Raw genomic sequence first — 15,092 nt, forward strand, 5'->3', positions numbered from 1 at the left:
TAACCTCTTCCTCCCACATATCCCCTTATTTTAAATTCCTCCACATCTTATCTAACAATCTCTTGAACTTGACCAATGTATCTGCTTCCACCGCCACCCCAGGCAGCACATTCCATGCACCAACCACTCTCTGGGTGAAAAACCTCCCTCTGATATCTCCCTTGAACTTCCCACCCATTACTTTAAAGCCATGTCCTCTTGTATTGAGCATTGGTGCCCTGGGAAAGAGGTGCTGGCTGTCTACTCTATCTACACCTCTTAATATTTTGTATATCTCTATCATGTCTCCCCTCATCCTCCTCCTCTCCAAAGAGTAAATCCCAAGCTCCCTTTGTCTCTCCTCATAATCCATACTCTCCAATCCAGGCAGCATCCTGGTAAATCTCCTCTGCACCCTTTCCAACGCTTCCACATCCTTCACATAATGAGGCGACCAGAACTGGACACAGTACTCCCAAGTGTGGTCTAGCCCGAGTTTTGCAGAGCTGCATCATTACCTCGCGGCTCTTAAACTCGATCCCAGGACTTATGAAAGCTAACATCCCATAAGCTTTCTTAACTACCCTATCCAACTGTGGGGCAACTTTCAGGGATCTGTGGATATGAACCCCCCAGATCCCTCTGCTCCTCCACACTACTCAGAATCCTGCCATTAACCTTGTATTCCGCCTTAGAGTTTGTCCTTCTGAAGTGTACCACCTCACACTTCTCCAGATTAAATTCCACCTGCCACTTCTCAGCCCAGCTCTGCATCCTATCAATATCCCTCTGTAAGCTTCGACAGCCCTCCACACTATCCACAACACCAACGACCTTTGTGTCGTCTGCAAACTTGCTAACTCACCCTCCCATCCCCTCATCCAAGTCATTAACGAATATCATGAAAAGTACAGGTCCCGGAACCGATCCTTGTGGGACACCGCTAGTCACAGCCCTCCAATCTGAATGCACTCCCTCCACCACAACCCTCTGCTTTCTACAGGAAAGCCAATTCTGAATCCACACGGCCAAGCTTCCCTGGTACCTTGGCCTCTGACCTTCTGAAGAAGCCTACCATGCGGAACCTTGTCAAACGCCTGACTAAAATCCATGCAGACCACATGTACTGCACTACCCTCATCAATCTTCCTGGACACCTCCTCAAAAAACCCTATCAGGCTTGTTAGACATGATCTTCCCTTCACAAAGCCATGCTGGCTGTCCCCAATCAGTCCATGATTCTCTAAATGCTCATGGATCCTATCTTTTAGAGTCCTTTCTAACAGCTTGCAGGTCCGTGCATTCATTCGCTGTCGAATAATGTTGCCTGATATTGTGTAAAAGAAGAAGCAGCTGTCCCAGGGCGACCTGTCCCCGAGACTGAGGCGCGCCAGTGACCAGGACCCAGTTCCTTCGGAGAGCCCCTTGCACAGTAGTACAGAGAAGAGACAGTGTCTGTCCGGTTTATCCCCGACAGCTCAGTGCCCAAAGGCGCGGCCACCAGTTGCTCCCGGAAAGCTCTTCCCGCTGCAGAAGCCCCAGGCTCTACTGCTCCGTGGGACGAATCGCCAGCGGACTCCTCACTGTCCCCGGCGGCCGCTTCAACAGGAAGCTCTTCCACTGAGTCAAGGTTCAGGCCTTCCCGCAGAGCGATGTTGTGCAGCGCACAGCAGGCCCCGACAATGCGGGCCACCCTGGCGGGCGAGTAATGCTAGGGTCCCGCCAGACCTGTCCAGGCATCGGAAGCGGGACTTCAGCACTCCGATTGTCCTCTCCAGCACCCGGCGTGTGCACCCGTGGGCACGGTTGTACCTCTCCTGTGCTGGGCTGCTGACCTCGCGGTACGGGGTCATCAGCCAGGGTGTCAGAGGGTAGCCGTCGCCTCCTAAAATCCAACCAGTCCCCGGCTGCCTTCCACTCAGGTCACTGTGCAGGTCGGAATGCCGCAGGACATCGGCGTCGGATGTGCTTACCGGATAGTCGGAGTTCACACACAGGATCCGCAGCTGGGCATCGCAGAGGATCATCACATTCAGTGAGTGGAAGCCCTGCCCGTTCACAAATGGAAGGGGTTCATTAACCGGGGGCTTCAGCGGGACGTGGGTCCCGCCGACGGCGCCCACCACGTTGGGGAAGCCAGCGATCCGGTGGAAAGCGGCGGCCCTCTCCGTCTGCTGAGCTGCCGACGTGTCGAACTGTATGAAGGCCGATAGCACGTCGGAGGATGGCTTCCGTCACCCGGTGAATGCAGTCCCTCGCCGTGCTCTGGGCAATGTTGCAGAAATCCCCGGTCCCTGCCTGAAAGGAGCCGGTGGTGTAAAATCTCAGGGCGGTGGTCACCTTCACGGGCACGGACAAGGCATTGCGGCAGGAGGAGTGTCGGCCGGAGGTCACTCCCTCAGTATGTCACAGAGCCGGCCGATCGCATCCTTGGTGAAGCGGAGCCTCCGCACGCAAACCTCCTCCGCCAACATCTCATAGGACACCCTGGGCCAGTACACTCTCTCGCGGGGATACAAGAGCACCCTCACAATCCGCCGGCCGTGGTATCTGACCCTTTTGCGCTGCTCCCGGCGCCGGCGATTCACCAGCAGAATCCCACACAGCAGCTGAATCGTATTCGCAAGAGTAATCTTCCTTCTCGCTCGCCGGCTGTTTCCTTCCGTAAGCCCAGTGGACCTGGTAAAGGGGAGAAATGCTCGGAATGATCACTTGTATGGGATTAGAAACAGAAATCTGGAAAAAAAAAGCTCGGACCGAGCGTACACCAATCGCCCTTTCAATCTATCCGTCATGCCGGGCTACCATGGATGGTCCACCTTCTCACCATCATGTTCCTGCTCTCTCCCCAACACGATGCATTTTATGCCGAGGAACTTATCTCTTTCTAAACATCCGTTCAGCTCCATGTTCTACACAGGCATCACTGTTGGAGATTTCCACAGATTCCCAAATCTCAGTCCTCATTGTCCTCCCCACGATCCTGATGCTGGGAATACCAGAGATTTCAGATGCTGGAATCTGGAGCCAAAACCAAACTGCTGCAGGAACTCAGCGGATCAGGCAGCATCTGTGAAGGGACGTGGACTGTCGACATTTCGGGTCGAGACCCTTCACCTGCACTGATAGATGGAGGGGAGAGAGGCAGTCTACGGTGGTGGGGGAAGGGGCGGAGCAAGAGCTGGCAGGAGACAGGTGGATACAGGTGAGGAGCGGCGATAGGCCGACGGAGGACGGAAGGGTGGAAATATCGCAGAGCACGGGAGGGGATGTGGGAGGCAACAAATGGCTGCAGGTGGTGAAATCCGATGGGAAAGAAGGTGGAAAATGGATCCGAATAAGGAAGGTGGTGGGCAGATGGGAACATTATGGAGAGCGGAGCCAGTGGGAGGCATGTCTGGGTGATGGCAGATAGAGAGGGGAGGGCGAAAGAAATAGGGTGACAGTGGGCTGGAGGTGAGGTGTGTGTGTGGGAACAGTGGGGGAGGGGGAGTGGGCGGAGGAGGGGACATTAACAGGGTGAAAGGGAGCTGGGGGTTGTGTGGGTGTCGGAGGAACTGGGTAGATCAGGAGGAGAGAGAAAAGGGACAGAAGGGGGGAGGTTCCCTGAATGAGAGAATTCATTGTACATGTCACTCGGGTGTAGACGACCCAGGCGGAATATGAGGCGCTCTTCCTCCAGATTGCCTTGAGCCTCACCTGGCAATGGAGGTGGCCGGGGACAGACAGGTCAGTGTGGGAATGGGGGGAGAATTAAAATGGACGGCAGCCGGGAGCTCCAGACCCCCAGGACCGATTGTGTACAGGTCAGTCTGCACTTGGTGCGAAGTAGAAGAGGCCACATCAAGAGCACCAAATGCAATAACCAAGGTTGGAGGAGGTGCGTGTGAATCTCCGCCTCAGGGGAAGGGCTGGTCAGGTCCCTGGATGTTGGTGAGGGAGTCAGTGTAGGGACGTGTGTCACAGCTTCGAGAGTTGTAAGCGGAAAGTTCATGTGGAGGGTGGGATGTGTCGGGAGGGATGAACGAACCAGGGAGTCAAGTGGGGAGTGATCCCTGCGCAAGGCAGAAAGGGGTAGGAAGGGGAAGACGTGACTGGTGCTGGGATCAGGCTGTGGAAAATCCCGAGGAATGAGGTGCTGGATGCGAAGGCTGTTGGGGTGGAGGGAACCAGTTCCCTGTTCTCTCCGTGGAAGCGCGGGAAAGGGCAGAGGTGGGAAATAGAGGTGATACGGGTGAGGGCTCCAACAGTGGGGATAAGCCCCGTGTTCTGAAAACGGTGCACACATCAGAGACACGCTCTCAATGCTCACTGTCTGTGTTTTGTATCTGCAATGTAAGCGAGACCCATCCAAGTTGGCAAAACAGAATTGTGGTGCTGCTCGTGAGAGCTCCCGGGGTAGTGTTTGACATTTCCTGCCTCTGTCTGTGGATGTCTGTGCCGAAGTCTGTGAGTGTCTCTGTCCCTGTCAGTGAGTGCCCCTGCCCCTGTCAGTGAGCGTCCCGGCCTCTGTCTGTGAGTGTCCCGGCCTCTGTCGGCGAGCGCCCCTGCCTCTGTCAGTGAGTGTCCCGGCCTCTGTGTGCATGCATTCACCCTGGTTTATGTAACAGCTTTCCTCAATCTATGAAATATCTGTCACTGTGCTCCAGCCTCACTGTGTGAGTGTGCCTTGCTCTCTCCGAAAGTGTGACTTCATCGTTCTGTTTGCTTGCCTTCCTCTGTTTCTCTCCCCAGTTCAGCCAGATATTCCTGCTCTGTCACTGAGTGTGTCTGTCTGTATTTGTGTCTGTTTGACTCAGTGCGTGAGTGCGTCTGTCTCCATCTCCAGAGCTGTATTCGATGCCTCCGTATTTGTATGTCTGAGACTGTCTCCCTTTCTCAGTGTCAACGACTTTCACCTTCCTTGCCTGCATCTGTGTTCGAGCGCAGCTGCCTCTGGATGTGACTGTACCTGCCTCTCTCTCTGTCTGCCTCCATATCAGGACCACCTTCCTTTGTCTGTCTGCATGGCTTTCTTGAACAACATGTGTGCATTTTATGGACCTGACTGCATCAGCCACTAGATTTAATGTTGCCAGCCTTTGGCTGTGAACGTGCTGCCTCTCTCTGTGAATGCAGCTGCCTCTGTCTGAGAGTTTCCCTGCCGCTGTCTGTAACTATCCCTACCTCTTTCCGTAAAGGTCCCTGCCTCTGTCAGTGGGTATTCCTGCCCCTGTCAGTGAGTCTCCCTGCCTCTGTCTGAGAGTCTCCCTGCCCCTGTCAGTGAGTCTCCCTGCCCCTGTCTGAGAGTCTCCCTGCCCCTGTCAGTCAGCGTCACTGCCTCTGTTTGTGAGTGTTTCACGTCCCTCTGGGACTGATCCTGCCTCTGAATCAGTGGTCACCTCTTTAGACCCTGACATTCCCTACATGGTGTCCCACTTCTATATGTTGTCCATCTGTGGCGGTGTGTGCATTTGTGTTCCCCGTCTCTGTACGTGGCAGTGCTTTCCTCTCCTTGGAACAGAACCTCCATCTTTCTGTGACCCTGCCTGGTTTTGCAGCTGTTTGCATGAATGTGTGTTCCAGCTGATGAACGTGAGAGTTGTTGTCTCTCTGTATGAGGACCTGAGTCCATCCATCTGTCCACCACATGTTCTTCTGCCTGTCTGTGTCTGTGTGTGTGCGTGTTAGTGTGTGTGTGTGTGTGTGTGTGTGTCTGTGTCTGTGTCTGTGTCTGTTCTTCCCTTTCGTTCCTCTGTCTCTGAGCATATCCGCCTCTTTTTGTGTTGTCTCACCTGTGTGTCCATACTCACCTGCTTCTGTGGTTTTCGTGTCTCTGCCTCTCCCTCTTCCTCTGTGTGCTTCAGCCTCTGTCTGCGACAATGTATTTCTCTCTCTGGACTTGACTCTCAGTATTTCCACCATTTTCTGCTTGGACAGATTCTCAGAATGTATATTTCTGTTTCCTCTTTACCTCACTGCGGGCCGCCCTCCCTCTCGGTCTGTGAGTTCCCCACGACTCTCAAGGCTTTCCCGCTTCACTGGTGCGTGTGCCCGCCTCTGTCTCGCACTGTCCTTCTCTCTCTCTCTCTATCTCTCTCTCGCTCTTTTTTCTCTACCCCACCCCCTTCTCTCTCTTTCTGTTTTATATACGTTCCAGCCTTTCAGCAACAACCCGATATGAGGTACAGTCCACAGAGAGAAAGACATTGCCACACACAGAGGCTGGGACACTCAGGGGCAGAGTCAGGAAAGTACAAAGAAGCGGACAAATCTCTCTCTCCCTCTGCCTCTGCTTCTGCCTTCCTGTGTGCGTTGTGTCCAAAACTCTGTGTGTCTCAGTTGTCTCCATGATTCAGTGTGACTGTATGTGACTTTGCGTGTGCCTGGCTGTGTACTTCTGTCTCCCTGCCTCTCTCTGCCCGGTGACTTTACCTACTGAGATGCTCCTTTGTTTCTGTGAAGCTGTTTCCCCACCCGATGCTCCAGGTGATGTGTCCCTCTTCCGACAGACAACTGGAAGCTCACGGCCGCCCCTGCGCACGGAGTTCCTGCCCCGGGAGAACGGCCCCTCTCCGGGAACGCAGGCTGCCCGCTGAGGTCTCGGTCCGGGAATGCCGCTCGGGAACGGCGGATGCTTTGTGGCGGCACTGGCGGTGCGGGGCCGTGGAAAAGGAAGGAGGGATCGAGGTCGGGAGGAGCGGGGACTTTCCCCGGCACTGCTCCCGCTCCGGGGAACCGCTGCTGGTTCGGGAGCTCGTCAGCGGCACGGGCAAGTGCGCAGGCGTCATATCCCTTCTACTGCCAGGTGCGCATGCGCAGTGATCACCATCAGTGGCGCCCCCCTGGGAGTTGTAGTTCGACGGGGACAGGTTTGAAGAGGGAGATCCTCAGAGCTTGGAGACAGCAATGTCTCACATTGAGGAAGCAGCTTCCAACAGCTCACGGATTACAAATCGCATCACAGTCCATGAACGATTGTTTGGATTGTAAACTGTGGTCAGTATAAGGAAAACGGAAGTCAAATAATACACAAAGGCAGCCTTGTGAGAATAACTCAGATTATTCTGTCTCTGTCTCTGACTGTGGCTGTGAGGTGAACATTGGCCCTGGACACAAAGGAGAGCACCCGGCATCAACATGTCCATGGACCAGGGGCTGTTCCCAGACAGAATGTCTCAGCGGCAGCGCTGCGCTGCCCTAGTGCTGCCCCTGCCTCAGTCCTTCGTTTCTGACCGTGCACGATCCCCAGCGCCATCTCTCCGACAGTGCAGGACTCCCTTATCGCAGACACTCCAGCTGTGCAGATCCCCTCAGTCCTGACCCTGCAGCATTTCCCCAGGACTGGGATTCTGACAGTGAGCGCTGCCTCCGTACTTGGTCAATGAAAATGGTGACAAAAATTGAAAATGCTCAGTTCAAAACAGAAGGAAATATCTGCAATCCTTAAATCGAATATTAGAATACTTTTTTAAAAAATTCTGTATCAGTCAAATGTACTTTTGTATAACCGGTTCCAAAATCATACACGAGAGAAACTCAGAAGGTTTTCTTGAACTCCACTTTCAATACTCACCTTGTCACAATCTCTTCCATCGGACAAAACTAATTTTGGACTGCAATTTCCGGGTGGGTGGTGCCCGTCCATGGGACCGAGAGGGGGAAATAATCTGAGATTTCGCGTCCTTCTGACGATTCACCATAAACCTTGGCATCAACTTCCCATCCGCACTCCCGACACCGTAACGGACGCTCACTTCCTTAAAGGCATCAGACCTGCGTGTTTATGAACGAAACCCAAAGCCTGATGGATGAGAACAAGCTTCTGCCCAACACCTCCCACCAAATCTACTGAAAACACGGAAGTGAGACGCTGCACAAACCTTCGTGTTTTACCTCATTTGGCCCAAGGAGCGGGCACATTTCCCTTTTCATTCCGTTACTGGGGCCTTTCAATGTCCCCAGAACCCTCTCCTTTGCCGAACGTTTGCTCCCTGTCGATCGATAAACACTGCACCGTTCTGGTGAAAACGTAAACATTGAAAATGCTGCCAAAGTTCAGCGGGTCAGGAGGCGGCTTTCATCGGCTTCCGAAGGGATATAAACACTCACTGAAAAGGTGGAGTGAATGCAGAATGTGGTGGAACTTCAGCTCCTTCCTTCCACCGACGCTGCCTCAACTGCTGAGTGTTTCCAGCACTTTCTGTTTTTATTTCAGATTCCCAGCATCCGCAGGGTTTTCAATAAGAAGATGTTTTTCCCCACATAGCGCAAAACATCAACATTTCATTGCTGAAGTTGGCCAAAGATGAGAAATAACTGCGCATCTGCCAGCTGTCCGCCGATGGCGTGTCCACGAAAGGTGAAAGTGCTCCGAATTCCGGAGAGAACCACGGAGCGAACTCGCCGCAAACACTGTTGTGACAAAACGGACACCGCAGTTGTGACCCCGACGTGATTCGAACACGCATCCTTCTGATCTGGAGTCAGACGCGCTGCCGTTGCGCCACGAGGTCTGACGGAAGTCCTCATGTCCTGGAAGAAATGTCGATGATCCGCCGGAGTGGGAGATATGCAACAGCCAGAGAGCATTGATAATTGCGCAGGGTTCCCGCTCTGTCACGCAGCCGCTGCCGGCGGAGCGCTGCCAATCCCTGCCTGAGCCGTGCCTGGGAGCCGCTTTTCCTTCATTGACCCAGTTCAACCCCATACGGCGGACACACATCTCCTGACAGCCAGTCTCAGATTTGTCTTCGTTAGATTCTTTGAGTGGAATTTCAACCAACCCTCCCTCGCCTCCGCTCCACCCGCTCAGTGCTTTATTGACGCTGATACTCGGGGCTCTGGTTTACAGGGGTGGCGGCTGTTTATATTCCTTGCCTCGGCTTCCAGAACTTCAGCCGCCGGCCTCCTGTGTTTAAGCTGACTCCCATCTCGCACTGAGAATATACCTTGCGTGTCGCGTTGCTCTGATCCGCTCCTGCATCGCACCGTCAGCACCAGCGCCGGATTCGGCAGTGCAGTGGTGAATAAGTTCGCTATAAAATGACTGTCTGAAACCCGTGGAAACACGTTGAAACTTTGCCCCAGATTCTGCTTCCTCCCACAACCAACCCATTTCCTTCATTTGTGTCATGTTAATACCTGGTCAACGTGCTGTCGGTTTCTCTGTTCCACGTTAACTGGTGTTCCCCTGTTCATCGGGTTCAGTTGTGCAGCGGTTATCACGTTCACATCACAAGCTACAGGTCCGCAGTTCGATCCTGGGTAGGAAAATTATGCTGGCTCCTGCTCCAGTTTTATTTACAGGGGAATGCGTTTTCAATCCTTTTCCATTCACCTTGACAACAGCTGTCCAAAGGTCCTGCTGCAAAAAACATGGAATGCTCTTGCAATTTTCAAACACCCGATCAAACGTCTATTCCCACCGGCGGCCGGATGAAGGACAGAACCAGTTTAACACCGCGAACCTGGCATGGAACGCCATCAGCTCCATCGTGTTCTCGCTATGTCTGAATCTCTCACCAAGTCTCCTTCACACTATTCTGCTCCTCGTCGGTCTGTCTCCCTCTCCGTTTCTTACTGTTAATCTCCTCAGTAGACGCCGTTATTGTTAACTTCCCTGCCTTTATGTTTCTGCTTTGCCGTCCAGATTTAATACTCCGTCTCCCTCACACAGAAAGGAACTCTTGAGACCGCACACGGATTGTGAAATCTGTGGTGCAGTTCAAACCCCTGGCCTTGATTCATCGGGAGGCACTTTCAGTTGCGGCTGGATTACCGTGAAGGTTGGTGTGAGCTGAACGGTCATAGTGGATTCAATCTTTTATTGATACGGGACGGATTTTCTTTCCGATATATCTGCCGTCAGTCCCGTGTGCCAAAAGCGAGCAGTCATCCGGCAGAGTGCGCTAAACATTGGGCTGTAGATATCTGTTGCTGTGCTCCATACAAAACGACGGGCAGCGTTTCTGTAGTGTAGTGGTTATCACGTTCGCCTAACACGCGAAAGGTCCCTGGTTCGAAACCAGGCAGAAACAATCTAAAAACCTTTTCTTGAAATCAAGTGACAGGAAAGGGACACAACTGGAGGTTTATTCAAGTAAATGCAGCTGTTGTTCCTAACATAACCCAGAGCAGTCACTCAACACTTGCTGCCTTCTGACTGCACGCATCGTGAGACATTACCGTATCCCACATTATTCTGAACATGGGAGCGCCGTTGCCTTCCCTCTGCAGCCCCCATTGTTCCTGGTGTACGGACCTGATCCGCAACCGTTCACATTGGGCATTGGAGCCTGTATCAGGAACTGTTCCGCTCCCTATCGGGTATTAGAGTGAATTAGTTTTCGCGTTTTCCGTGTCCTTCGCCTGTCTTACTTGTTTTAGCGACACTATCAGTGGAAGGGTCTCTCTGGGGGTGCTGAGGTTTCCTGATGTAATCGCCTCAGGGTGGCAGCGACAGCACAACTTTCTGTTCCCTGCTCACTCTCTGACTCGCTCTGTGCTTTCACACAGACTGAACTTTGAAGAGTAAATCGCTTCTTGTGCTGCGGCCGTTTCTCACCCACTGGGAATCACGTGGTCTACAATACCACCTTCATTTGTCCCCGATGAGCCCTTCCACTGACGCCGGGGCCGCAATGAAGAGAAGCGAGGAGAGTGCGGGAGACAGTCGGCAGGGTGACCTGTGGATGGTGACCTCGGAGACACTGCCGGATTATCCGAGAGGTGTGGAGAGTCATCCTGAAGAGACAGGTGGGGAACAGAATGACGAGGATCTTTGTATTTCCGTTTTATTTACAACCACTGTGCACATTCCGCTGCTGAAAGAGGGCCGCATGATCGGCCAGTGTTCACTGCTTGGGCAGCAGACGTTGTATTTCATGGACATGCAGAAGCCGCTGTCAGTGCGGAGGGGAGTGAGGACGCAGTCGGCGTGTTCCAGTGACCGTCGCCGTGGTTTCTGCAGTGCAGAGGGTGTCAGGTACGTTTCCACACGGAAGATCACCAATTCGATCTTGCGCATAAAAAATATTACAGCTTTGGCTCCGGGCTGTGAGAAGAGCGCGATTCCGGTCGTTCCCATGAAGTTTTACGGCAACTGCTCAATATCCTTGCTGCAAACATTAACAATATTATTTCAGCTTGAAATGAGCTGATCCCGCTCATATTCCCAGGCGGGGTGTCAAAAGCGCTGGTGCCGAACCACTCAGTTCCAGCTTACATTTCACCCCGAGATTCCCGTCATTATCTGGCTGCAACTGCGCGTCTTTCGCCGTGTCTCCGCCTCACTCTTTCGCACTGGGACGCCGTGTCCGCAGACCCTGTGCGTTTCTCTCTCATTATAACTCACCGTTGTTCTCCCGCAGGCCTTCTCATTAACCAGCTCTCTATCTAACCTTGTCCCTCTCAGTCAGCGACTGAATTTACACCTGAAGTCGACAGAATGCCCGATTTTCGGGGAGGTCAGTGGTGGGCGGGGAAACGGTGTTGAAGGGAAATGTCGGTCATGGTTTGTTGAAGGACGGATCAGACACGTGGGACCGAATGATCGGCTCCTGTTTATTTTGTTTTGTTCCCCAAACGTCGCTGTCGTTTTTCTCTCACTGGCCTCTATCCTTCATGGCCTCCCTTATTCCTGGTCAGAAAGTTTTGTCCCTCGCTCAGTCACTGCTTTACCTTCCCCCTATCGCTGTCTCTCTCGTTATCATGGTCATTCTGTCACCTCGCCCCCCCCCCCCCATCCTTCCCGTCCCCCAGACTGCCAGGCTGCTCTCTCGCTGTCTTCCATTTGTTTCCGGCGCAGAATATAGAATGCAGGAGGCCATGGGCGGATTTTCTCTCTTTCTCTGCAGTATGAAACCCGCGCCTTGCTTCTGTTTCCGGCAGGACGGGTTTGGTTGTGTTTTATGGGCTCTGGACATGGAATCAGCTCCTTGTGGCACAGGCCGCAGTTTTTTCCAGTTCAGCCTCCAGCCCTGGATGGCGAACCGAAAATGGATCTCTTGAAGTGCAAATAAAGTATCCGGATGCTTCATGTCCAGGAAGTCGTGAAGGACTTCCCGTGAACATCGGAAATGGCGATGGGGAAGCAAACATATCAACCGGTGGGAATGTGGATGTGTTGGGGGTGTCCAGCGTCCAAAGGGATGACAGTGCAATGCAAAACCTGACCACGAATAGAACAAACTAGTTGATGGTGGGCGTTGTCTTCATGGAACGGAACGCCGGAGGAGGGTCTTGAATAATCAACTCAGTTTAACAGTAAGGCAGTGAGAGGGATTACACGTGAGGATAAGAATGCAGACGGGAAGGAGACGTGGGCAGGAGGGCAGAACGGACACTGAAGTGGAAGATGGGTGTGTCGAATGAGAAGTGTGAGGTGATGCGCTTTAACGGAGAGCAGAAAGAGGGACAACATCAACTGCATGGCACAGTCCGTAGACCGGATATCTCACCATCTTCAACATTTATCTGCAGCCTGGAATTAGCATCCCACCTGGATTGAAAGCTTCATTGGGCGGGAGAAATAAGGGTGAGGCTGACCCTGACAGCGAGATTAGCAAAGAAAGATATGCAGGAGACAGATTCTGCAGATACTGGAATCTGGAGCAACAGAAACATAATGCTGGAGGAATTCAGCAGGACAGAAAGGTAATCGCCGTCGAAGGCGCATGTTTCATCCTGAGGATGTGTTGAAGAACAATTAGGCTATGCCATCCATCGATTCTGTTCAGCCATGGCTGACTTTTCAGTCCCAATCCCCCGCCCTCTCCCCGTAACCCTTTACCCCCTTCCCAATAAAGAACCCAGACATCTCTGCCGAAATGCAGTCAATGACTGGGCCTCCACCACCTTCTGTGGCAACGAAATCCATGGATGCGCCACCCTCCGGCTGAAAAAATTCAGACACATCTCAGTTTTAAAGAGACGTCCCTTTGTTTATGAGGCTGTTCACTCAGATCCTGGACTCTCCTAATGAAAACGTCCTCTCCACGTGCGCTCTATCCGGGCCTTTCAGTGTCCGGTAGGTTTCAATGAGATACTCCCCACCCGCCTAATCCTTCTGACCTCCATCGTGTACAGGCGCAGAGACATCAAACACTTCATATGTTAAGCCTTGCATTCCTGCCATAATTCTTGTGAACATCCTCTGGACTCCTCCCACGGCCAGTACATCCTTCCCTAGATAAGGGGCTCAAAGTAGGTCACAATATTCCAAATGCCATCTGACCACCGCCTTGTATAACCTAAGCAGTCCATCCTTGCTTTTATATTCTGGCCCTCTCGAAATGAACGAAAACATTGCATTTGCCTTATTCACTCCCGACTCAACCTGCGAAGTTAACTCTGAAGGAATCCTAAACTAGGACTCCCCAGTTGCTTTGCACCTCTGATTTCTGAAATTTCTTCCCATTCAGAAAATATTACACACCTTTATACTTCCCACCAAAGTGCAGAACAGCGCAGGGAGGTGTGCGGTTCTATCTGCCACTTCTTTGCCCACTCTCCCAATAGGTACAAGTCCTTCTGCAGACTTCATGAATTTGATATTGGCTCATCGACTCACAGAATCCATTCAGGTGTGATACCAGGAAAAGGGGACATGTGGAATCATTACCAGGCCGGGCCATGTACAGCAACGTTACTCAGTGGTGAGCAGGACCAGATTGCTCATTAGAGGGTGGGGGGCAGACGAATACGATCCGCTGCCAGGAACTGGACTGCGCCAAATCCTGGGCAGTAGAGACAGCGGTGATCAGTGACATCGTTCGCCACCCCCATAACCCTCTCGCTTCTGCCTCCTGCTGCCAGTGATCTGCCACCATCCGCTGACAGGAAGGAACTACTTACTCTGTCTAAACCTGTCGTGATCTTGTTTCATCTGAGTGACTCCACGTTCACTCAGACCCGCCGCCCCACCACGCAGACCTCCTTCAACTCTACTTGTGGAGGAATAGGGCGCTGTTTAAAAGTCCACCCAAGGACGGGGGCTGCGGAGGCCGAGTCGGCGTTTATTTGCCCTTCCCCAATTGCCCGCGAGAAGCTGGTGAACCAACGACCGCCGGACGGCGCTCGTCGAGGGCAACGTCTGCAAGATGGCGACGCTGCTTCAGCAGTGTCCGTGCCTCAGGAGTCTTCACTCAGCGATGAACCTTTGTACACCTGTTACGGAATGGAAGGAAGCCATTCGGCCGGCAGGGACCATCCTAGCTCCAAGAAATATCAATCCGACCAGACATCTCCCCACAGTCATGTGTTTCTTTCCCTTGCAAATTCATCCGGCTTTTGCCATTAACTCTGCTTCCGCTGCCCCACCTCCAGCGATAAACAACTCACCGCTAAGGCAGCGCAAGAGTTTAGCGACTGAAGTCCAAATACTCAAAACTATGGCGAGCGAATTGTTAACTCTACTACAGAAACTGCTCAGGGATCCGAGACATGACAGAAACCCGGAGACCTGAAGAACAGGAGGACGGCAACAGGAATTTGTGGTGCGGGCGGGGCCGGGGTGTAGACGGCGGCAGCTGGCAGACGCTGCCAACTATTCCAACCCCCAGTAACACGACGAACTGCAAGGAATAAGAGCAAACCCGAGGTGAATAAAGAGCGACTGCAGAGAGGGGCTCAGTGACAACAGCAGTTTATTCTCCAACAGACACCTACAGTTCCAGGGAGCTGCCATCTGAGCCCGTCCCGACACCCGCCTTCCGTTTCCACAAAGCCACGGCGCCGACTACCAGGGCCACGGAGAGCAGCGCTGTCCCGGCCGCCACTCCAGGAAGGACACGGGACGGAGAATCGGCAGCAGCATCTGTGGAGACAGGACAGTGTTAAAGCAAACAGCAGAAACCGCTGAAAGAACCCAGCGGGTTCAGCCCCTGTATCAGGATGAAGCGCAGAGCTACGCCAGCCGGAATAGAAGTGCAGGATGGTCCCGGATGGTGAGGAGGGAGGGAGGCAGGAGGTGCAAAGTCAAGGGTGGCGTCTGCTTTGGTTACGGGGAGGTGCCCTGTGGAGGAGGGTTGCGCGGAATGTGCCCCGAGCAAACCGGAACGTGGGTTAGGGGAGAGAGATGCGACTGCTTGTGGAATCCCGTTGCAAATGGCAGAAGAGGCGGAGCGTGAAAT

At 53.0% G+C, this 15,092-nt stretch overlaps 2 non-coding genes across 2 annotated transcripts; one reads left to right on the top strand and one right to left on the bottom strand.

Annotated features, from left to right (window-relative positions):
* Positions 1 to 8,402: 8,402 nt before the first annotated feature.
* Positions 8,403 to 8,474, bottom strand: trnaw-cca (transfer RNA tryptophan (anticodon CCA)). The gene has a single exon. It is a non-coding gene; the product is annotated as a tRNA-Trp (tRNA).
* A 1,451-nt stretch (positions 8,475 to 9,925) lies between these two features.
* On the top strand, positions 9,926 to 9,998 carry trnav-aac (transfer RNA valine (anticodon AAC)). Its single transcript has one exon. It is a non-coding gene; the product is annotated as a tRNA-Val (tRNA).
* Positions 9,999 to 15,092: the final 5,094 nt, after the last annotated feature.

Source organism: Pristis pectinata, chromosome 19 (assembly GCF_009764475.1).
Source record: "Pristis pectinata isolate sPriPec2 chromosome 19, sPriPec2.1.pri, whole genome shotgun sequence".
Lineage (NCBI taxonomy): Eukaryota > Metazoa > Chordata > Chondrichthyes > Rhinopristiformes > Pristidae > Pristis > Pristis pectinata.